Source organism: Rattus norvegicus, chromosome 13 (assembly GCF_036323735.1).
Source record: "Rattus norvegicus strain BN/NHsdMcwi chromosome 13, GRCr8, whole genome shotgun sequence".
NCBI classification, from domain to species: domain Eukaryota; kingdom Metazoa; phylum Chordata; class Mammalia; order Rodentia; family Muridae; genus Rattus; species Rattus norvegicus.
The window spans coordinates 76,636,932-76,657,399 of record NC_086031.1 but is presented as its reverse complement, the minus strand read 5'-3'; the positions used below and the strand labels follow the sequence as shown (position 1 = coordinate 76,657,399).

Here is a 20,468-nt window from a genome sequence, read left to right as displayed (position 1 = left end):
CTTCCTTCCCTGCATGTGTGCATGTGTATCTGTCTGTGTCTGTGTGTGTACATGTACATGTGAGTGCAGGTACTCAAAGAGGCCAGAAGAGGGTGTCAGATTCCCTGGAACTAGAGTTATAGACAATTGTAAGCCTTCTCATGGGTGCTGGGAACCAAATTCGGGTCCTCTGCAAGAGCAGTAAACATCTCTCCAGCCCCACCAGAAAACCTTTTCTACTCTCGTTCCTTTGGTTCTGTAAGCTTTGCTTCATGTTGACTGTGGGTGTAGCTTTAACTCCCAAAGGTCAGAGTTCCTTGCAGGAACTTATCTAGCACTTAGGAAACTGCTAAGTAAAACATCCCACAGCTCTTCCAGAAGGTCAAGGGCAGAGTTGAAGTTACAGCATTGAGATCTCCTCGTTCTCATTGGGAACTACAAAAACTCTTTACTTCCTTGCAATTCCAGCCTAAATCAAGGCTTGCTGGGAGGAGACAGTGGGCACTTTCTGAGGGTGAAGACCCCAGCAGCCTCCTTCCTGGTTTGGTACTATCCCTCAGAATTTCCAGTTCCTTCCTGTGCTCTTCTGACTCTTCAATTTTCTTTGAAAATCTGGAAGTCTCTGGAGGTTCCATTAGGTGAGCGAGCAAGGATAATGGAGAAATGGAAATTGAGATTGGCTGTGGGAGGAAGAAGGCAGAGGGTGGTTAGCAATCACACTTATTTTTAAACACCAGTTGTTGGCGTCATTAGTAACTCCTTAAAAGGCAAAGTCCTTCTGTCTCTCAGAAATATTTGCATAACTGTTAATTAATGCTCGGGAGGACTGAATCATCTGGGTGTCATGGGGGCTAGTTATGTCTGTCAAGCTTGGTGGAACCTTGGGGTGGGCATGGCTTGTAAGATCTGGTGCAAAAGCTACTTGCTTGAGGTTGATTAGGACTAGAGTGTTTTTGAACGCTATCAACTCAGAAACTTGTAGCAGCTGTGTGTGGAAGGGGAGATCCTTTGATTTCCTTTCCAGACAGAAAGCTTTGATACTGCATAAAATGATATTTTTTTCTCAAAATTCTCACCTTTCCTATTTTTAAAAGTATTTAAAAGCCATGACTTTCAGGAGGTAAAAATATAACAGAGACTGTGGGGAAGGGAGAATTTTACAGTCAAATTGAGATGATGCTGTTAATACCACCAGGACCACAGCACAGATTTTACTGGGCAGCTTTAACCAAACAACCCAAGGAACACTTAATTAATTAATTAATTAATTAATTAATTAATTAATTAATTAAAAAGATACAAAAGGTTCTTGTTAGTTGGTAGAGGGGGGGTCTATAAAAATGGAAGGACGAAAGGAGGGATACACACACACACACACACACACACACACACACACACACATATATATATATATATATATGTGAGAAAGTGTGCAAGGCAGTCCATCTTTATTTCTGTTAAAAGCTTGTAGGAGTCAATCCAGTTTAGCAGCACTAAAGTGCTCCATTGTAGTGTAGCGAACAGTGTGCAGAATGGTATGTCATGGTCATGTGGTTCTTTGGGAGCTGAGGTTCATTAAAGTGATGCTCACACTGCATTTTGAGAAGGTATTTGATTATAATGCTATGACCAAAGCCTAAAAGAACCACCTCAAAGCTCGAAGAATAATACCTGCCAACTGTTGCTTCTGCACCATCTTTGAGTAGAAAAACATTCAGCTGAACCTGTTTTAGACCTTGGCCAGGTGCTGACGTGGGCCATTGATAAAAAGACTTTGTTAGGAATAGAGATTGATTGGCCTTAGATGACAGGAAACGAGGGTCCTTTGACATGGGAATTCATGTTAGTTATCAACTGCTTTTTCTCTTTTCTTGCTTTTTAATTGTTTCTCACGAAGTTCTCTGTGTTTGTATAAGAGCTCATGTGTGTGTGGGCATTTATCCTTAAGCATGAATGCCAAGGCCAGGGGAGATCACGTGTACTTCTCTGTCACCTTCTGTCTTACTCCCTTGAGACAGAGTCACTGAACCTGGAGCAGGCTGCCAGCTGCACCGGCCCCAGCCATCCTCCTGCCTCTGCCTTCCACACTGTTGGGGTTACAGGTATATGCATGGCCACATCTAGCTTTTGTGTGGATGCTGGGATTTTGAACTCTGACTCGCATGCTTGGACAGCAAGTGATCTTACCTGCTGAGCCATCCCTCTAGTCCCTGGAACAATTCCTTAATAGCAACAACACCCATTTTTTTCCATATCTTCACCCAAAGTACAGGTGTTGATACTTGAATAAGCGAAAAGAAGGGAATGGATTTGTCCTTGGGGTTCATGATTTCTAGCTTTACTTCGCCAGTAAAGCTTTCTCTGAGCTGCTGACAAAGAATAAGGGAAACTCACCAGCTTGACTTTTCTTTTCTTTCTTTTTTTACACCTCCAATCTAACTCATGATGGAGATTTCAATACTTTAAGCAACGCTAAAGGAAAAAAGGTCAAGGATCTGTATAATTGGGTTTTTGCATCATCTGTAAAAAGAAAATCATCAAAGAATTACCTGGTGCTAAGTAAGATGAGACAAACTCAGTCCTTCTCTTCTACCCTCGTTTACCCTTTTCATGATCATAGGTGAAAACAAAAGGAGGGGAAGAGGAAGGCAGAAAGGGTGCTGAGGTGAGAGAAACATACTTGAGAGACAAAGAGTGGAAGGAAGGAAGGAAGGGTGCAAGGAGCCGTTCCTTTGTGATGATGAGACACTGTTACTCTTCATTCTACAGGATTTTCTATTCACATTGATTGTAGGGAGCTGTGTGGACTTCTAGAACCATATATGTGAAAGCATGGACTGAGAACTACCTAAGGTAATTGTTCTAAATGAAGATTTCTGGCTTCTCTCTCTAAATATCTATCACTCCCGTGGGACTTGATGTTGTGCATTTGAATTAACTTGGGAAGTTGAATTAACTACTGCACCTTATGAGAAGAAAAACTCCAGCTAAGACAAAGTGTACCTAATGTCCTTTCCATGTGCAAGAAAGAAAACAAACCCCCAGACCCACACATACCCAACTGTATGAGAATTGGGAGTTTTAAGAGCATGCTAAATGTCAGATAATGTTTATGTTAGCCTATGTTAGCAGACACAGTGAGCAGAACAGTTAACTCCCAGGCCTTTGTGTTCTCCTCCTCAGCTTCTATAAAAATAAGGGATAGGCATAGAAACACAGATCTGTAATCCCAACACTTTGAAAACTGAGGCAGGAGAATCACGAGTTAGAGGTCATCCTGGACTACATCCAGGCAATTCTGGACTACAGAGTGAAATCAAATTGAATGAATGAATGAATGTGAAAGAAGGCATCAAACCTTTGTGTTATTATTTTTGCCAGTCATTGTCAGACAAAGGGTTTCAGATGTAGAAATCTATATAATGAAACATATGAATGTTATTCTCTAGGCAAAACCGGACTATAATGACAGGTTCCCTCCAATAGCATACTGGATTTCAAAAGAATGGCCTCTGCTGTATTTCTTTTGTTTTGCTCTCAGCAGTGAGGCTACTCTATGCCACTTGGCCGAAGGCAGCCTTGTCTCCTGTAGAAATTATCCAGGGCACGTGTCCTTGTAGATTTTAGTCCCCATATTTCTTTACACCTCAGAAATTACCATACAACATTGAAAGGATCTCTCTCTACCCAGTTCTCTCTCTAGCCAGACCACAACCAAATCTTCCCGACATAAATTAAGCAAAGTGAGATGGAGATTGTACTGGTCAAATTGACACAAGATGGAGTTATCCCCAAAAATAGATCTTGAATTGAGGATGTGTCTCCTTCAGATTGGCCGGTATGCAAATCTATGTAAGTATTTTCCTGATTGCCGTTGGGTGTGGGAGGGCTCAGCCCGTTGTTGTGGGTCTTGGCTGGTATAGGAAAACAGGCTGAGCAAGCCATGGGGAGCAAATATTCCTTCCTTCACACTGTCTGCTTCAGTTCTGCCTCCAGATTCTTGCCTAAAGTTACTGCCGCCCTGTCTTCCCTCAGCATTGGACTATGAAGCATAAGCTGAAATAAATGCTTTCCTATTCTGAGTTATTCTTGGTCATTTTATTGCATTAACAGAAAATGAAACTAGGGTAGGAATGGCACCAGATAAATGTACAAAATTCAAAGAGAAAATGTTAAAGATCAATCTCCTTCTAATAAAAAAAAAGGGGGGGGGTTTAAAAAGATAACTCCGGTTTTGCTGTTTGTTTGAAGCCAAAAAAAAAAAAAAAAAGAAAAAAGAAAAAGAAAAAGAAAAAAAGAGTGACAGTTGTAGCATTTCTCTTTGGTCTTTTTACCTACAAAGTGAGCGATTGAAATGACCCAGGGCTAGATTTTTCCATCTGCAACCGTCTTCTATGGATTCTCTAGATGAAAGTACGTTCACTGACAGAAGTTCAAAGATGGCTGGAGAGCATGAAACACAGGCCCTCACGGCTTTCCTGGTTCTCTTGGGACCATTGTGATTTAAAGAAAAGATTATGATTAGAATCGCCTACTTCAGATTGACAACGTCTTTTCATCTATTACCCCAATGACCTTCCGTGCTTTTTCAGATCAGACTGCAGTGCTAAGGACGAGGTTGTCTCCCTGTCTGCCAGCCTTCTGGTCCATGGTGGGCTTCACAGCACAGCATCGCTTCCAAATGAGGATCTGGTTTTGCATCCACATGGTCCCAGGAGTCAATCGAAGGCCCTGAGATATAAGTTACAGACCCTCAGATTTATCTTAAGTATAAGAGGGAAATATGTTTTAGTTTAGAAAAATTATTTTATGTATATGTGTGTTTTGCCTGCAGTGCATGACTGTGTATCGTGTGTATGCCTGGTGCCTGCCAAAAGAGGCCACCAGATCACCTGGGACTGGAGTGACAGACAGCTCTGATCTGCCACGTGGGTGTGGGCAATCAAAACTGGGTCCCCTGGAAGAGCAGAAGGGCCTTTAACTGCTGGGCATCTTTCTAGCCCAAGAAATATTTTTGACCAATTCTTTATATACAGAACATTTTGCCTTGGAAGGAAGGCAATGGATTCTGTTGACAGCACTGAAAATTTATGCTGCAGAAGCAATTCTGTCAAGAGACGTTTGATTAGTTCACCTTTAGATTCCTATTCCAAACCTTGAGATTCTGCCTGAGGATGTTTAATCTTGTATTTGTGGAAATCTTCCCACGTTGGCTAAAAGGAGCGAGCTGTGGTAGACAAATGGTTGGCCTAAGTTTTGTTCCTTGGTTCCCTGATACCTGAGCATCAAATATAACCAGTGACACCTCAGAGGAGGGGGGCTCCGGACAGATGTGAGACAAGGACAGTAGAGAAGGTCTCCTGGCAGATACAAGTGGGGCCGTTCTGATGGTTGTCATGAAAACTATTGTTCAGATGTTCTGACCTGCCCATAGTCCAAATAATAAAGTTCTTAACGTTTGAGAATTTTATATATGCATAAAATGAATTCCGATCAGGCCTACCACTTCTCTCCACCTCCTCCATCTGCCTCATCGTTTCCTCCTCCCAACTTCATAGACTTTATTAGAAACAGCAGCAACAATCCGTGCACTCTGCCCGCATGTTCGCGGACTATCTACTGGATTGCACTGCAGGGCCACATCTTCCCCAGCAGCCAGTAGCTCCTCAGCTAGGGGTGGGACTTCATGCAAAAGCCACTTTGCAAAGAATGTCATTAATCTGCGGATTAAATTCCTGAAAAGACCTCTGGACTTTACCCTCAGAGCCATAGCTGAAGTCCAGAGGGTTTTTTTCTTCCTCTGTGGGCACGATCTGTGGCGTGGCACTTGGAGCATTATCTCCGGTCTTCCTCCACTGACGCCTCTATCTTATCCTCCCGCCTCCTCTCCGTCTGAGATTTTTCTGTCACGTGATGGAAGAAGGCAGCAGAGACTTATCATGTTTTGCCCTTCTCCTGGGAGACCTAAAGAACAAACAGAAAATCGGTCTGATGAAGAAAAAAAAAAAAAAAAACATAGCTGAGACTGGCTTGAAAAGCAGGTAAGAAAGCCGAGCGAGCAGCCCACATCAAAAGCCCAGCTGTTGGGGTATACCTTTCAAATTCCACTAGCCCAGCTATTGGGGTATACCTTTCAAATTCCACTAGCTGCGGAGGCCACATAAGGGGCTGCCACATTAGGGGCCCACAGAGTGGAGGCGGTTTGGAAGAAAGACAAAAGGTCAGGGTGATAAAAAAAAAAAAAAAGAGCTTGAATAACAAGCTTGAACCCGAGATGCTGCACTTCAGTGTCCAAGAAGTGATTTCTTCCCTATGCTCATCTTACTTCGTGAGAAGACACTTTTTTTTTTGTGGTTTTAATTGGTGGATATTTTGATGACTCTTCCCAACTCTATTTCTGCTCCATTCTTCTTCTTTCCCATCATCCCTCCCTTTCTCTCTTATTAGATCGCATCTGCAGTTCCACCTGAAGACATACATGTTCTATGGATTTGGCTGAGTAACGGGAGCAGAGAGCAACTTGGGGATGGTGGAGGGTGGTGGATCTGTTTGGGCCTTTTCCATGTGGACTTTGAGAGGAGAGGGAGTGGTTCTGAATTGGCACCGATGGCACCGAGCCGGTGCTTTGAGCAGGCGCTTTGATAATGCTGTGGTCCCTGGGTGATCACTTCCTCACTCTCTTGGCAAGCATGCTGTAAACGGTGTCATTACAAGGACATTGCCACACTGTTTGCTTTGACTGCCATGCTGGGCAAAGTCAGTGACTAGACAGTATTTTCTGTGATGTCAGCAGGGTTCCAGGAAAGACTGCTGCTAAGTACAGCAGGCAAACACTGAGGCCACCTGACTGGATGCTGGGTTTTGAATTCTCCTAATAGTTCATATCTGAAGACCAATAGAACAGTTTATTCTCATGAGCCCAAACCATTAGAGTACCATTTGGCAGCTCCGTGGATCTGTGGAGAAGGGTGCTTAAGGGAGTATCCATAGAAAGCAGGAGAAGTCCCAGGGGAAAGAGGCCAAACATCAACTAGCAAAAGCCGGAGGAAACAAGAAGCTTCCCTTTTTTGAAAGATATGAAAGCAATCGTTTGTGGTTTAGAGTTTAGGTTTGAACCTGGCCATGCTGGTGCATGCCTGTACATCCCAGAACTTGGGAGGTGGCCCTACTGGAAAACAAACAAAAACAACAGCAGCAACAACAGAAAAAACCACTTTGGGGCCAGATTTCTCTGGGACATTTTTGCAATTGGTCTGACTTAAAATGTTTTCTAAGCACTGAAGTTTTTCATGCTGATACCTTTGGCTCTCAGGCATGGAAACTTGAACTCCATTCATCTTAAAGGAGAAGTTGGTGGAATTTCGAACTACACTGAGTGAGTTTCAGGCTGTGTCTGATCCAGAATCTCCAAGGCCTCCAGTTTTGTTTTGTTTGATTTTCTCTGGCTATGCCATCCTTGTTTTGACTCTGTCATGGGGTTGCCTGGCCCCAGAGCAGTGACAGTGGTCCTGAGCTATATATCTTTTCAAGTAGGGGACTTTTCCTTTCGGTAGGAAGGAGAAGTACCTTGTGATGACTAATATTGTCACTTCAGTAGGATCTAGAATGACTCAGGCGGCAAACCTCTGGGCATGTCTATGAGGAAGTATCTCGTTTGGGTTAGCTGAGATGGTAAGATCTCTAAATGTTTGACTCCCCGCCCCCATTCCCCTGGACTGGGGTCTGGGACTGAATATTAAATGGAACAGGAACTAAGCACAAACATTCACTTTTGTCTGCTTCCTGTAAATATGATATTGCCAGCTGCCTCCTATTACCACTGCCTGGCTTCTCTTCCATGGATGCTCAAACTATGAGCTAAGCAAACCTCCCTTCCTTAGGCTGTCCTTGTCAGGTGTTTTGACACAGCAAAGCATAAAACAGTACGTGCGTTCCCTCGAAGAAGCCCTCAGCAAGCTCATCTTTGTGTCTCAGGTGCTGATTTTGCTGTGAATCCAACTCCCAGGGCTCGTCCAGCTCCTAGATCTGAGGGTGGAGGTAAAGTCCCAAAGACCACCTTGTTAAGGGTTTAGGAAAGGCACTTCCTCAAAAGCAAATGTAGGATTCCAGGAAAAGGGCCAGGGGTGGGGTGGGGGATGATGTCGTCAGTGACCATCACCCATGCCTGAGGGGTCAGCATAAGGGGCTTAGCAGCGAGCCTGATTAGATAAACAGTATCTCTGTGTCCTGAAGACACAGGACTCAGCACCTACCTTCTCTTAACCTTTCACCTGCAATGCCTCAGCCACACCTACAGAACCAGATCCTAGCTGGAGCCCTGTGCTGGATTGCTGGGTGATCAAATCAAGTCTTTTCTTCCTGCTCACCAGAAAAGAACTTTGGATGAAACGGAAGCTGAAGTGTCCTTTTTGAGATAAAGTGGCTCTTTGCTTTTCCAGCTGCCCAGGAAGCTTTACATAAAATAGGTCATTTAATTGCCAGGGTTTTGAAGTCAGGCAGATTTGGATTTCAATGGTAGATCTATTTGTGGGGAAGTTGAGCTGAGCCTGGGTTCTTTTGCATCGCAAAGAAATAAGTGGTGCACAATATGTAGATGTCCGGGGTGACTTACATGAACACAGCAGAGCTGGAGTGAGGCATAAGCTGAGGTAAATGTGGCAGAAAAGCATAGACTAGGGACTTGTGTGGGTGATTTCATCTCCCATGTTCGATGCCTTATAATTTGATGTCTTTCTTATTTTTCTTAGTTTAATAAGGAGGATATGTATGGATGCCTTATGATTCAGAATCCCAGGGAGCAATCCTCTGCCTGCCCCACCAAGTTGGTGGTGCTAGATATGCAATCAATGTCTATTCATCTATCCATCTATCCTATCCTTCTATCTGTCTGTCTATCCATCCTTCATCCATCCATCCATCCATCCATCCATCCATCCATCCATCCATCCATCCATCTATCCATCCATCCACCATACACATCCATCCATCCATCGATCCATTGTCTCCCCTGTCAACTGTCTACTCACCCACCCATCCCTTTTCTGTGCACCTCTGGTTCACTAATGCTACCTAGTGGCAACTGTAGGCATTACTTGGGTTCAGCCTTGGCATCAGTCTTTAAAGGATGCTGTAACAGTTTCACATGTTGAGATCCTGCATCAGGAATGGAGACTCAGAGTTGGAGGAATTGGAGAGAAACCTGTACTAACAGACAATGGTTGAATTTCAGGACACTTGGGAAGCTGGTTGAGAAAACCAGATTTGATTCCTGGGGTTGGAAATTTCGTAAAAGTCAGTCATACCGTGACACACCGTGTTGTGGGTCTGATAATCTGAGGGGAGAAGAGGTGGAGGGCACAGATTATTGAGCTGGGAGATGTGATTGGCAAGTAGCCAAGCTCCCCATGGTGCTGTAGTTGAATAATCCTTTTTCTACCTCCCTGGCAGCAGCTGCAAGAGTTCCTCGCTAGTCACCCCAATGATCTGGATTCTCAAATGAAAGACACACACACACACACACACACACACACACACACACACACACACACTTCTATTTTAATATGCCTTAAGCAGTGCAATGGCTGTGCCACTCCCAAACTTCCACATTGCTAAAGCCTCCCCTCTGATATTCCTGAGATATTACTTTCTAAAATCTGTATTCCATCCTTGCTACCCAAGACCTAATTGGAGGGCATGCTCTTCCCCAGCCCTTACATGACTGGTATTCTGTCTTCTGTAGCTCTCAAGCCTGCATCTTATTCCTTCCCCAGCAATGGTGATTCTCCTCTCTCTCCTGTGTTCCTTGCCCAGGAACCTAAACGTCCCACCTCTGTCTCCCTGCCCAGCTATTGATCGCTGGTAACTTTATTTACCAATCAAAGCCAACTGGGGGGGGGAGGTGGCAGGGACCCTCAACATCTTACATGCAGACGTACAGGTTCCCATGAAATTTTGGGAGCTGAGTTAACACAAGTAGCATTAGAACTAATCCACAACATCCCCAGTCCTGGAGTAGGGACCATCATAAAGATCCTCAAAAGGAAACCTCCTGTTTAGGAAGCAGATCCTACTATGTTGACAGAAACCATCACCAATGTATTAAAACCTCCACTGACTTGGAAATGATATTTACTCGTAGCATCTCTGTCCGTCAAGGAAAACAGACAAATCTGAGCACTTCCGCCATGTGAATGTCAGGAGTAAGGCAGCTCTGACTTTGGAGACAACACTTCTTTGCTTTCTAAGTGGGTGATTCCAGGGAAGATGGGTGTTCCACAGGCCCTTTGGTCTAGCATTAATTGCTGTTCTGATGTCATTCACCTGGTAGAGGTGTGAAGCCAACTGATAATTCAAAAGTATTGAAACTAGAGATTTGGAGCAGTTTTAATCTGTTTTTCATACATGATAACAGCGAGGTTTGCTGACTGGTGTGATTTCATGTCAGGGAGAACGTCAGAGGCCCTGAGAAGCAGAGGAGACATTTTTGTTTCAATTCTCCATCTTGGGGAATTCAGGTACACAGAGGGGATCTATGGGATAGGTGAAAAGAAGCCACAGGCAGAAGATTCCCAGGCTGTCTGTGCTCCATGTCCCAGTGTGGTCTCCTTGGCCCCCCTCTCCTCTTTTGTAATCAGGATTGGGACTTCCAAGTCTGTGGCCTGCACCTGCATTTTCTTCCCAGACTTGTCTGAAAGTGACCACATATGAACTGAGAGTGAAACAAAACAAGCCTTACAAATCCACTCTGTGGAGTTCCGAATGACACATCGAAGACATGTGTTCCTAATGGGTTATGGAACTGTAAAGACAAAAAGGCCCCAAATAAAAGCAGGAATCCCCAATCTTTAAGAATTAGCCCCTGACATGGACACTGACCTAAGTGACTTGTGATGCCATATACAAACATAGAGCTTCATTACTAACGATCCACAGCCCTTACCTTCAAAGGCCTGACTGAAGAAAGGTGGCTGATGTAGTAACGTTTACTCTGTAACGAGGTAGCGAGATTCCTGCTTATTTATTGCAGAAATGGCACAAGAAGCTCTTAACCATTACAGAAGGACTGATTCCGTCTCAGAGGATGTCTCTGTTTCTCTATCTCTATTTCTCTCTCCCCGTCTCTGTTTCTATTTCTATCTGTCTCTCTCTGTCTTTGTTCCTCTCTCCAAATCTCTGTCTCTCCTTATGTTTTCTTTTAATAAATTTTTTCTATATCAGTTCTGGTCTGGCAAAGGTTTATACCTCTTCACCTTTAGTTTGTCACCTTCATTTCTGGGTCAAAAGAAAGGCCAGCAGAAGTAACCTTTCCACCAGCCCTGCTAGACCCAGACATCCTTTAGCTGAGATGAATATTCTTTGTTAGCCATACACCACATCCTTAGTGGGAACATTGTCCTTTGGGGTCTTGGGGTATTTAGTGATTCAACTATGTGTATTAGTGTGGTGGTTTGAATATGCTTGGCCCAGGGAATGACACTTTTAGGATGTATGGCCTTAAGGTTATTCCTCCTGTGTTAGAGGAAACCTGTCACTGTCGGGGTGGGCTTGGAGACCCTCTCTCTCTGTGCTTGGGAGACAGTCTTTTCCTGGCAGCCTTCGGATCAAAATGTAGAACTCTCAGCTCCTCCTGAGCCACTCCTGCCTGGATGCTGCCACACTCCCTCCTTGATGATAATGAACTGAACCTCTGAACCCGAAAGCCAGCTCCAATTAAATGTTGTCTTTTATAAGAGTTACCTTGGTCATGGTGTCTCTTCACAGCAGCAGAAACCATAAGTAAGACATGTGGTATGTACGTGTGCTTGCATGTTCATTCAAGCATGTATCTTTGAAGACACAAAGTTGATGTCTGTGTCTTCTTTATTCTGTCTCTTTTTTATTTACTGAGGTAAAGTCTCTTGCAGAACCCAGAGGTGGCCAAATCTTGCAGATTTAACTGGTCCCTTGCCCTAAGGAAACCCCTGTCTCTATCTCCCATGTGTTGGGATTATAGGTGACCTCCAAACGTATATGATTTCTGGACATGTCAACTCTGCTACTCAGACCTGTGTAGCAAGTGCTTTACACATGGGGGCACCTCTTGCCCTTGAATAAACACAGTAATGATAAATGATTTATGACTAAAAGTATCCAGTGCACACTTACTTTTTCATACTGGATTCTGATAGAAGCTTGTTAAGATTATGTGAAAGCTACACATGCATTGTGATTTATTCTATTTTAAGATCCTCCAAATATGTAGTAGTTTTGGGATCACTTTGATGCTTTGTTAGAAGGACATGTTGATATCCTTTGTAAACTTTGTTCAGCTACAAGAAGGGATTCCTCAAATAAGCTTTGGAAAAATTCTACAGCAGTAACTAAGCATGTGGGAGCATGTCTCTGATTCCATTGGCGTGTAATTATACAGGTTCTTCTCTGTACAATGAATACACATCTCTGCTAACAACACTACTGTATTTACTCTATCCAAAGTGGTGACGTGTCTCGTTGTCATTGGTAAAGATGAAATAAACCATCGATGAGTTTGATATGTCTTTCCACATGGGGCCTTTATAACAAATATATCACAAGATAATTTCAGAGCTGAGATGGACTGTAGAGGCCATGTATTCAACCAAGGTTATTTTATTTGATAATGTCCAAGTCCCTCCAAGTAGTTTCTAATAATTGGAAACCTCAGTAAATGTAGTTATGCTTGATCTCCACTCACATTTATCTTTGCATACATTAAAATTTCCTCCATGCATATGCTGTTATGAATGTTGGAAAGATGCATAGTTATAGAATTACCGCCACAGTCAAGTTATAGAATTGTCCCATTACCACCCGAGTCCTTGTTTTGTTCATTTACTGCCAACTTCTTCCATCCTATCCAACACTGTCATGCTGTTCTTGGGTGTCTGCTCCTAAAATACACTGAGCTTTGTTAGTGAGTAAGTGAACAATTGAATAAAATAATAATAAACGAGAACTTAAAATACAGGAAGGTATTAAAAAAAAAAAAAGGCAAGAATGAGTAGGTTTAGAATGAGCTCTAGGCGTAATTCTAAGTTCGGCCAATAGATGGCAGTAGAAGCCAGTGGCCATTCAGAACCCTTCTAAAATAAAGGCGGCGGTTTTGGATAACCTACTCCAGGCAAGACGCTTTATTAAGGGTCTATTGACCTGGGAATGAGGAGGGTGACTGAATCTAAAGATAAATGAGAGGAAGCCTATGAGTTTCAACAGCTCCCAAGACAAGTATAACAAGAATAGAAAGGCCACCATACTTAAATCAGAGTGTAGCAATGCTGTTGTAGTCTGTCCACTAAAGACAGTCTCAAAGCGTTCTGGACTTCGGAAAGGAGGACTAAGAGATTGCCATGGGTGAGCATCTTCCAAGGGACTGCCTTTTTGGAGGGCCTGTATGAGCTCAGTGTGTTATCGGGTGAGGAGGACACAGGCCCAACAGGACCTTTTCCCCATTTTTTAAGAGAAGCCAAAGATACAGACTTTAGTTAGTAAAGTATACAAAATTTTCTTTATACGCCAGCCTACTGTGAAGAGCAAGCAAGCAAAAGGCAAAAATGAGAAAGTTAGATTATCATGGCCTCTCAAACAAGCTCTTCCCAGACCAAGGGTCTGTACATCTCAGGTAACTTCCGGTACGACGAGTCGGAAGCCCGGAGCCCTGTGCTGCACTTTCCAGTCTCCCTGACGTTTTAAGCATAGGTATTACAAAGTGATGAATGAAGGTTGGAGAGATGATTCCATGTTCTTTGTTGCTTTCCCAGAGGTCCTGGTTTGGTTCCCAGCCACTATGACAAGGGGTTTACAACTGCTTATAACTCTAGTACCAAGGGATCTGGACTCAGGCACATTCTCTCTCTCTCTCTCTCTCTCTCTCTCTCTCTCTCTCTCTCTCTCTCTCTCTCTCTCTCCTCTCTCTCTGTGTGTGTCACATACACACATACATACACCAAATAAATAGATGATAGATAGATGATAGATAGTAGATATGTAGATGATAGATGGTAGTTATATGATAGATGGTAGATAGATATAAGATAGGTAGATGGTAGATAGATAGATAGATAGATAGATAGATAGATAGATAGATAGATAGAGGCAAACAAGCAGCGAATGAACCAGTCAAAGCGTCTGAGGTTGTAGTGGGCTCTTTGTCTGCCACTCAGTCTACATTCCAGAAAGCAATCTGTGACTTTTATTTCTGACGATGACTGATGACTATTTTCCTTATGTACCTCCACTCTGATTCTAATACTCATTAATTGTTTAATCTGTTCGACCAGAAGGGGTTCAGATTTGCATTTTGCTTCCTGATGCCTTCTTATATCTATCCAGATTAAAGAAGAGGGTGTTCTGTGAGGTCACAGAAGTTGGGCACTTGCTCTGGTGGAGCTAGGGTATGTGGAAGGGTGGCACTGCATAGAGGCCCAGCATTCAGGCTTGTAGTCAGTGGGAGGATTCGCTCCTTTCTTTCTCTGGTTCATTGCTTAGGTAGCAAGGAGAGTCAGTAGAACAAAGTCCCACAGGGACGGTGTCTCCTGAGGTTCATCCCTCCTCTCTATCAGTGGTGCCTCTGGACATGGACACAGGGTTTAGCTTTTCTTCCCCTCTGTTTTTCCTCTCATTTGTGAAATGAGGAAAGACACATACGTTATCTTGGGGAGGGAAAAGGTTAGTCAAAGACTGTAAAGCTCTAGTTTTCGTAGCCTGTCATGCTGCTCAGTGAACACAGTAGGGATGTACTGTGAGTTTCAAATGTGCTGGAGGACCAGTTTTACATATCTAGACTCTGTAGCAAGCAGCAGGGTTGAGAGAAGCAGAAGATTGGAGAGTAGGTGAGAGCCATCCTGCAAGGTGATAGATACGGCCATCCGCTTAACCGAGTCTTTCTACAATACTTACATGGATCAAAACATTACCTTTCATCCCATAAATAATATGCATAATTAAATACTTACCTAATTATAATATGCACACATTCACAGAGCCATTTGGAAGATTATATATTAAATATATTTCCTAATATAAGTAGAAAGTAACCCGCTACATCTTTAAAGGTTTTTAAAATTAAATTTATTTATCTATTTATTGGGGTGTGTGTGTGTGTGGGTGGGTGGGTGCGCGCGCGTGCATGCGCACGCATGTGTGAGCATGTGTGTTGTACCCTGGTGTGTATTTGAAACTTGGAGAAGTCAGTTCTGTCTTTACACTGTAAGGATTTGAGGGATCAAATAGTTTAATTAGACTTGGTGGCTTCTACCCATGTTGCTATGTCACTGGCCTCACATTTCTTTGACATTGTACTCTTTTGTTTTCTTCCTACATAGAGTCTTGAGATGTAGTGTAGGCTTGCTCACAATCCTTTGGTCAGCCTCCAGAGGGTTGGGATTATAGTTGTCCACTACCACACCTACCTTGGGTTCACTTCTTTTTTTTTTTTGGTTCTTTTTTTTCCAGAGCTGGGGACCGAACCCAGGGCCTTGCGCTTCCTAGGCAAGCGCTCTACCACTGAGCTAAATCCCCAGCCCCTCTTGGGTTCACTTCTTAAGACTAACTGTAGACAGAATAACAGGGACAGAATGTGACTTCCAGCTGCTCCGACCTCAGTGAGTTTGCCATCGTTCTTCTAGACATCCAGACACTTTCTGTTTGATCCTTCTACTGTCTCTGTGGAGCCAGCTATGGAAAAGCTGGGCTAAGCAGACAGGAGAGAGAAGAGAAGTGAGGATTATCCTGTCATCTTGGCACCAGGCTTCCTCTTGTGGTTCTGGATACTTATAGAGTAATCATGGATCTGCCATCTTGAGTGATTCCCTATGTATCAGCCTGAGGATGGCAAAAATTCAGTCCATGAAACTCTAGCTCTCAACCTGTGGGTCATGACCCCTTTGAGGGGTCACAGCATTAGGAAGGTTGAGCGCCGCTGCTTAGTGGTGTTTGGTTGTAAATTATCACCAGGTGGCAGCAGAAAACTGTGAAATCACAAGATTCACACTTCACACCCTGAGTCTTGGAAGGGAAGGGTGCGGGAAGTGGGTGGACAGTCAAGGGGCATCCATCATTCTTTCTGTTAATATAAATGACTACTACTACTTCACCAATGAAAGCATCAGCCTGGGATTGTTCTCCACACAATTATAGAATAAAATTATTAAAACATCCTATTGGAATCCTGAAAGGACCCGATCCAGAGCAAAGTTCCACTCTCAATCCCCACATACCAGTTAGCACAGACTAAGCGAGCAACATGCATTTAGCTGTGGGATGGATATTTGGGGAAGAAGAGACAATAAAACCGAAGCTGTGTGCTTCCTGAAGGAGCCTTGGGAGGAAGAAACCAGAGGCCCTGCCTACACTGGCTGGCGAAATGGGTTCTTTGCTCCCGTTCTCTTAGCAAAGAAGCCCGTGAGTCCTCCTGAGGGCGAAGTGTGGAGAAATCTGGATGAGTTTTTTCGGCCCACTGACTCTTTTCCTTCCTGAGCAGCTGAAGAATTCTGATGTGGTTTTTGTGGTTTTACAGTGAGCGTCCCGGCTCTTGTGGACACAGTACGCCTTCAGTTTCTGAAAGTGAGTCAGATCAACTTTCCTCTTAGGAGTAAGAGTGACCCTTGCTCAAAAGGGCGCAATGACTAGAAAGACAAAGTGGCAGAGGCCACCGGTGCCAGAGTGCTTGCTATTATAGCAGTCGCTAGTGTCTGGGTCTCGTGTAATTTTTTTTTTAAGGCGAACTGTTGGGATCTTTTTGCCCATCGTTGTGAGTGATGTGTTGATGCAGGGTGGAAATGGACTCAGGGTTTCATTTGATCAGCTAGGCATGACAAGGACGTTTCCAAGTGGGTCGTTTGTTGTCATTATGGGTTTTTTTGTTTTTGTTTTTTTTTACAGAAAAGTTATGAGGCTGGTTCATTAATCAGAAACCACAAAACATTTTACACACAGTTCTTAATACACTCAAAAGAAACCCCGAATAAAAACAAAATTGTTCTTATGTGGCATAATTTCTTTCCAAACCAGTAAGAAAAGTACAAAAGTCTTCAGAAAAGAATGCACTTGGGGAAAAAAAAACCTCTCAATTTTAACCTTTCTAGACATGTTTTGAGAGAAAAAAATTATTTACTTTTTATCTTTTAAGATAGCTAGTCAATAGTCTCACAATGGAAAATGTGTAGTCCTATCTGATAGGTTACACTGTGTTTTAAACACAATTCCAGTTGTTGAGGTCATTATTTCCTATTCAGATGCATTCCCACATATTAGTTTGTATTTTATGTGTATGAGTATTTTGCCTACATGTAAGTCTGTTTACCGTTTATGGTCTCATGTCCGCAGAGGCTAGAAAAGGCTACCAGAGACCTTGGAACTGAAATGAAAGGCAGTTGTGAGTCACTATATGGGTGCTGGATTATGTTTTTAAGTCTCACGCCTATTAGAAAGCTCATGGTACCAAGCCATTTGGCCAGAACCGGAGAAATCTTGGAGACCCACTGAGTGTAAAAATGGAGCTTGGGAAGAGCCAGCCAGTAAATAGAAGGCGTTTCTCGGGCTCTAGCTCTCTTTCCTGGTCCCCTTCCATTTTTTTCCCCATGGAAAGACGTAGGCGTCACCTCCTTTGGCAGCTGCGATGTTTTCCTCCCTTTCTCAAGCATCTAAGTGACACATCGTGACCTGCGTTGTCACTTCTGTAGCCTTGATGAGCACTGTCAGTTCACTGTGGCACTTCATGTTGAGATCTCGTTCTACATCTTGGCCAGCGACTCCCACCGCAGTGCCCAGGATGCTGGGCACTCGAGAGGAAGCCCATTTGCATGTCTGTTCTAGAATTTCAGTGTAACTTTGCTCCCTGGCGTCTGAGTCATGGCAGGACCACATTGGGCAGACTGTCGTTCTTCTCTTTTTAATAGTTAAACCCACCTGACTCTGACTCCCCATCTTTGCCGCCTACGCCTTGCGAAGTCATGGCGTCAGGGAAGAGAATGACAGAGCCGCCCAGTGGGGGAGGGAGATACAGTAAATAATCACGCCGTTATTCAAGGCTTCTGCATTTTATAAGGGTATAAAACTTGCTCCTACCTCACAAAGGAGAAGTCCCCACTACTCTCAGGTACCTGGGCCGTCATTGGAAGTTCCTAGGAACTACACAGTAGCTTATGTTAGAGCACACTAGATTCAGCAGAGAGACATGGGAAACAGCTGAGACGTATGAGATCCAGCCGGTGCTAGTTCGGTAAGCCTCTTTCTACAAAGCGTTAAACTCACATTGTATAAGCACCTGGTATCTATCTGTTCTTTTAGGTGGGAGCTTTGGTTGCCAGGATTGGCACAAACTCTAGATTACAAGGGTATGGACAAGGGACTTGCTGGGGAGAGTCTGGAGTAGCTGTGAGAAGTGGCCAGATGGCTAGAAAAATTTCGAGAAAAATCTAGTCACTAAAACTATGTGGAAACAATGCCAACCAGCCAGAGCTTCCAGGGACTAAGCCACTACCCAAAGACTATACGTGGACTGACCCTGGGCTCCAACTGCATAGGTAGCAATGAATAGCCTAGTAAGAGCACCAGTGGAAGGGGAAGCCCTTGGTCCTGCCAAGGTTGGACCCCCAGTGTAGGAGAATGTTGGGGGGAGTAAGGAGGAGGTGGATGGGGAGGGGAACACCCTTATAGAAAGGGAGGGGAGGAGATAGGGGGCTTATGGACAGGAAACTGGGAAAGGGAATAACATTTGAAATGTAAATAAGAACTATCCAATTTAAAAAAAGAGGAAAAAGAAAAATATCAAACAAACAAACAAAAACTATGTCAAACTGACCAGGAGCTGTCAGCAATGGGATGAAGCTCACAAACCTTTTCTCAGAACAGTGTCCTATATAGAGCAAAGTGTGGGATTACAAAGGAACCTGTTATATTGAAATATATTCAAAATATTCATGGATATGTGTGTGTGTCATTAGTGCATAATAACTGTTGAATATTTGTGACTTCAGTGATGGTGAAGTGGATCTTGAAGATTATTTACATTATCTACATTACATTACCTACATTACATTACCTACATTACATTATCTACATCACAATATCTACATTACATTATCTACATTACAATGTTTACATTGCATCATTTGCAAGGACCGCAAAATATGGATGAGGGCTGGAGATGGAGAGATAGTTCAGAGGTTAAGAATGCCTGAGTTTGAGTCCTATAAAACCATGTAAAATCTTGGCTGCGGTAGCTTATGCTCGCGATCCCAGCCCTGGGGAGGTAGATAGGGGCAGACATCTACGACTTGCTCCATAGCTAGCTTAGCTTGCATGGCAAGCTCCGGGCCAGGGAGAGCCTCAAAAATGTGACCAAATCCTGAGATCTGAGGTCGTCTTCTGTCTTTCACATGCATGTATATGTGCACACGCACACATACACACATGTACACAGGGTGAATAAGCTGTTACTAACTCAGAAAATTAAGCCCTGAACTTACTGTACCACAACTTCATTTATTCATATACACAACTTTTCTCTTTGGTCAGGCACAGAGAACCAATGCTAAAGAGACCTGTGGAGTTGAAACTACTGAAAAGTTGATCATGTTATCTGTTGAGGCACATCAGGAGCCAGGGCCCTCCTAAGCAGAAAAGGAAAGTCCCCAAAGCTGACTTGGTTGAAGTCGTGTATTTGAGGCTGACACAAAACTAGGGGTCTGGACTTCTGAATTTTATGTTCAAGAGTTTGTGTCAAGAGCCGGTGTGAGTCTCTTTGTACAGTAAGGTAACTTTTAGATCCATCTAACTTTTAGATCCATCTTCTACAGTCTCCTTATCAGTATTTCTAAAGCCAGAAGTTTATCTGCTATTGATTTGATTTATTTTTCTGTGAATGAGCGTGAGCAGCCAATCATGCCTGGGCCAGCTGGCTCTAAGACTGGTCCCTTAGCCATCCTGGGCCAGCTGGTTCTAAGACTGGTCCCCTAGCCATCCTGGGCCAGCTGGCTCTAAGACTGGTCCCCTAGCCATCCTGGGCCAGCTGGCTCTAAGACTGGTCCCTTAGCCATCCTGGGCCAGCTGGCTCTAAGACTGGTCCCCTAGCCATCCTGGGCCACCTGGCTCTAAGACTGGTCCCCTAGCCATCCTGGGCCAGCTGGCTCTAAGACTGGTCCCCTAGCCATCCTGGGCCACCTGGCTCTAAGACTGGTCCCCTAGCCATCCTGGGCCAGCTGGCTCTAAGACTGGTCCCTTAGTCATCCTACAAGAATGGGCACGGACTTCTGCGAATTATATTGTCACCTTAAGGCATTCCCACGTAGTTTTGCTAAGTATTTATTGAGTAGGTAAGACTCACAGGGTTTAAGCTCTTGTCTATTCTCAGGACAGATATGTAGAACTTTGGCCATTTAGGGCTTTAAGTTGGTCAGCCTGACCTTTTCTCTTGAGGAGAATATTACATAATGGTGTGGTTTTTAAAAAAAAGTTGTTTATTCTTTTACAAT

At 43.7% G+C, this 20,468-nt stretch overlaps 1 long non-coding RNA gene across 7 annotated transcripts; it reads right to left on the bottom strand.

The window, feature by feature from the left end:
• Positions 1-404: 404 nt before the first annotated feature.
• Positions 405-6,671, bottom strand: LOC102553985 (uncharacterized). 7 transcript variants are annotated; one of them, XR_005492580.2, is made up of 5 exons: positions 5,114-6,671; positions 4,555-4,710; positions 4,314-4,465; positions 2,374-2,499; positions 405-659 (listed from the first exon to the last, which is right to left on the bottom strand). It is a non-coding gene; the product is annotated as an uncharacterized LOC102553985 (long non-coding RNA). The 7 variants fall into 7 exon arrangements; XR_005492579.2 differs by having other exon boundaries at positions 5,258-5,395; XR_010057267.1 differs by lacking the exon at positions 4,314-4,465 and having other exon boundaries at positions 4,546-4,710; positions 5,114-6,669.
• Positions 6,672-20,468: the final 13,797 nt, after the last annotated feature.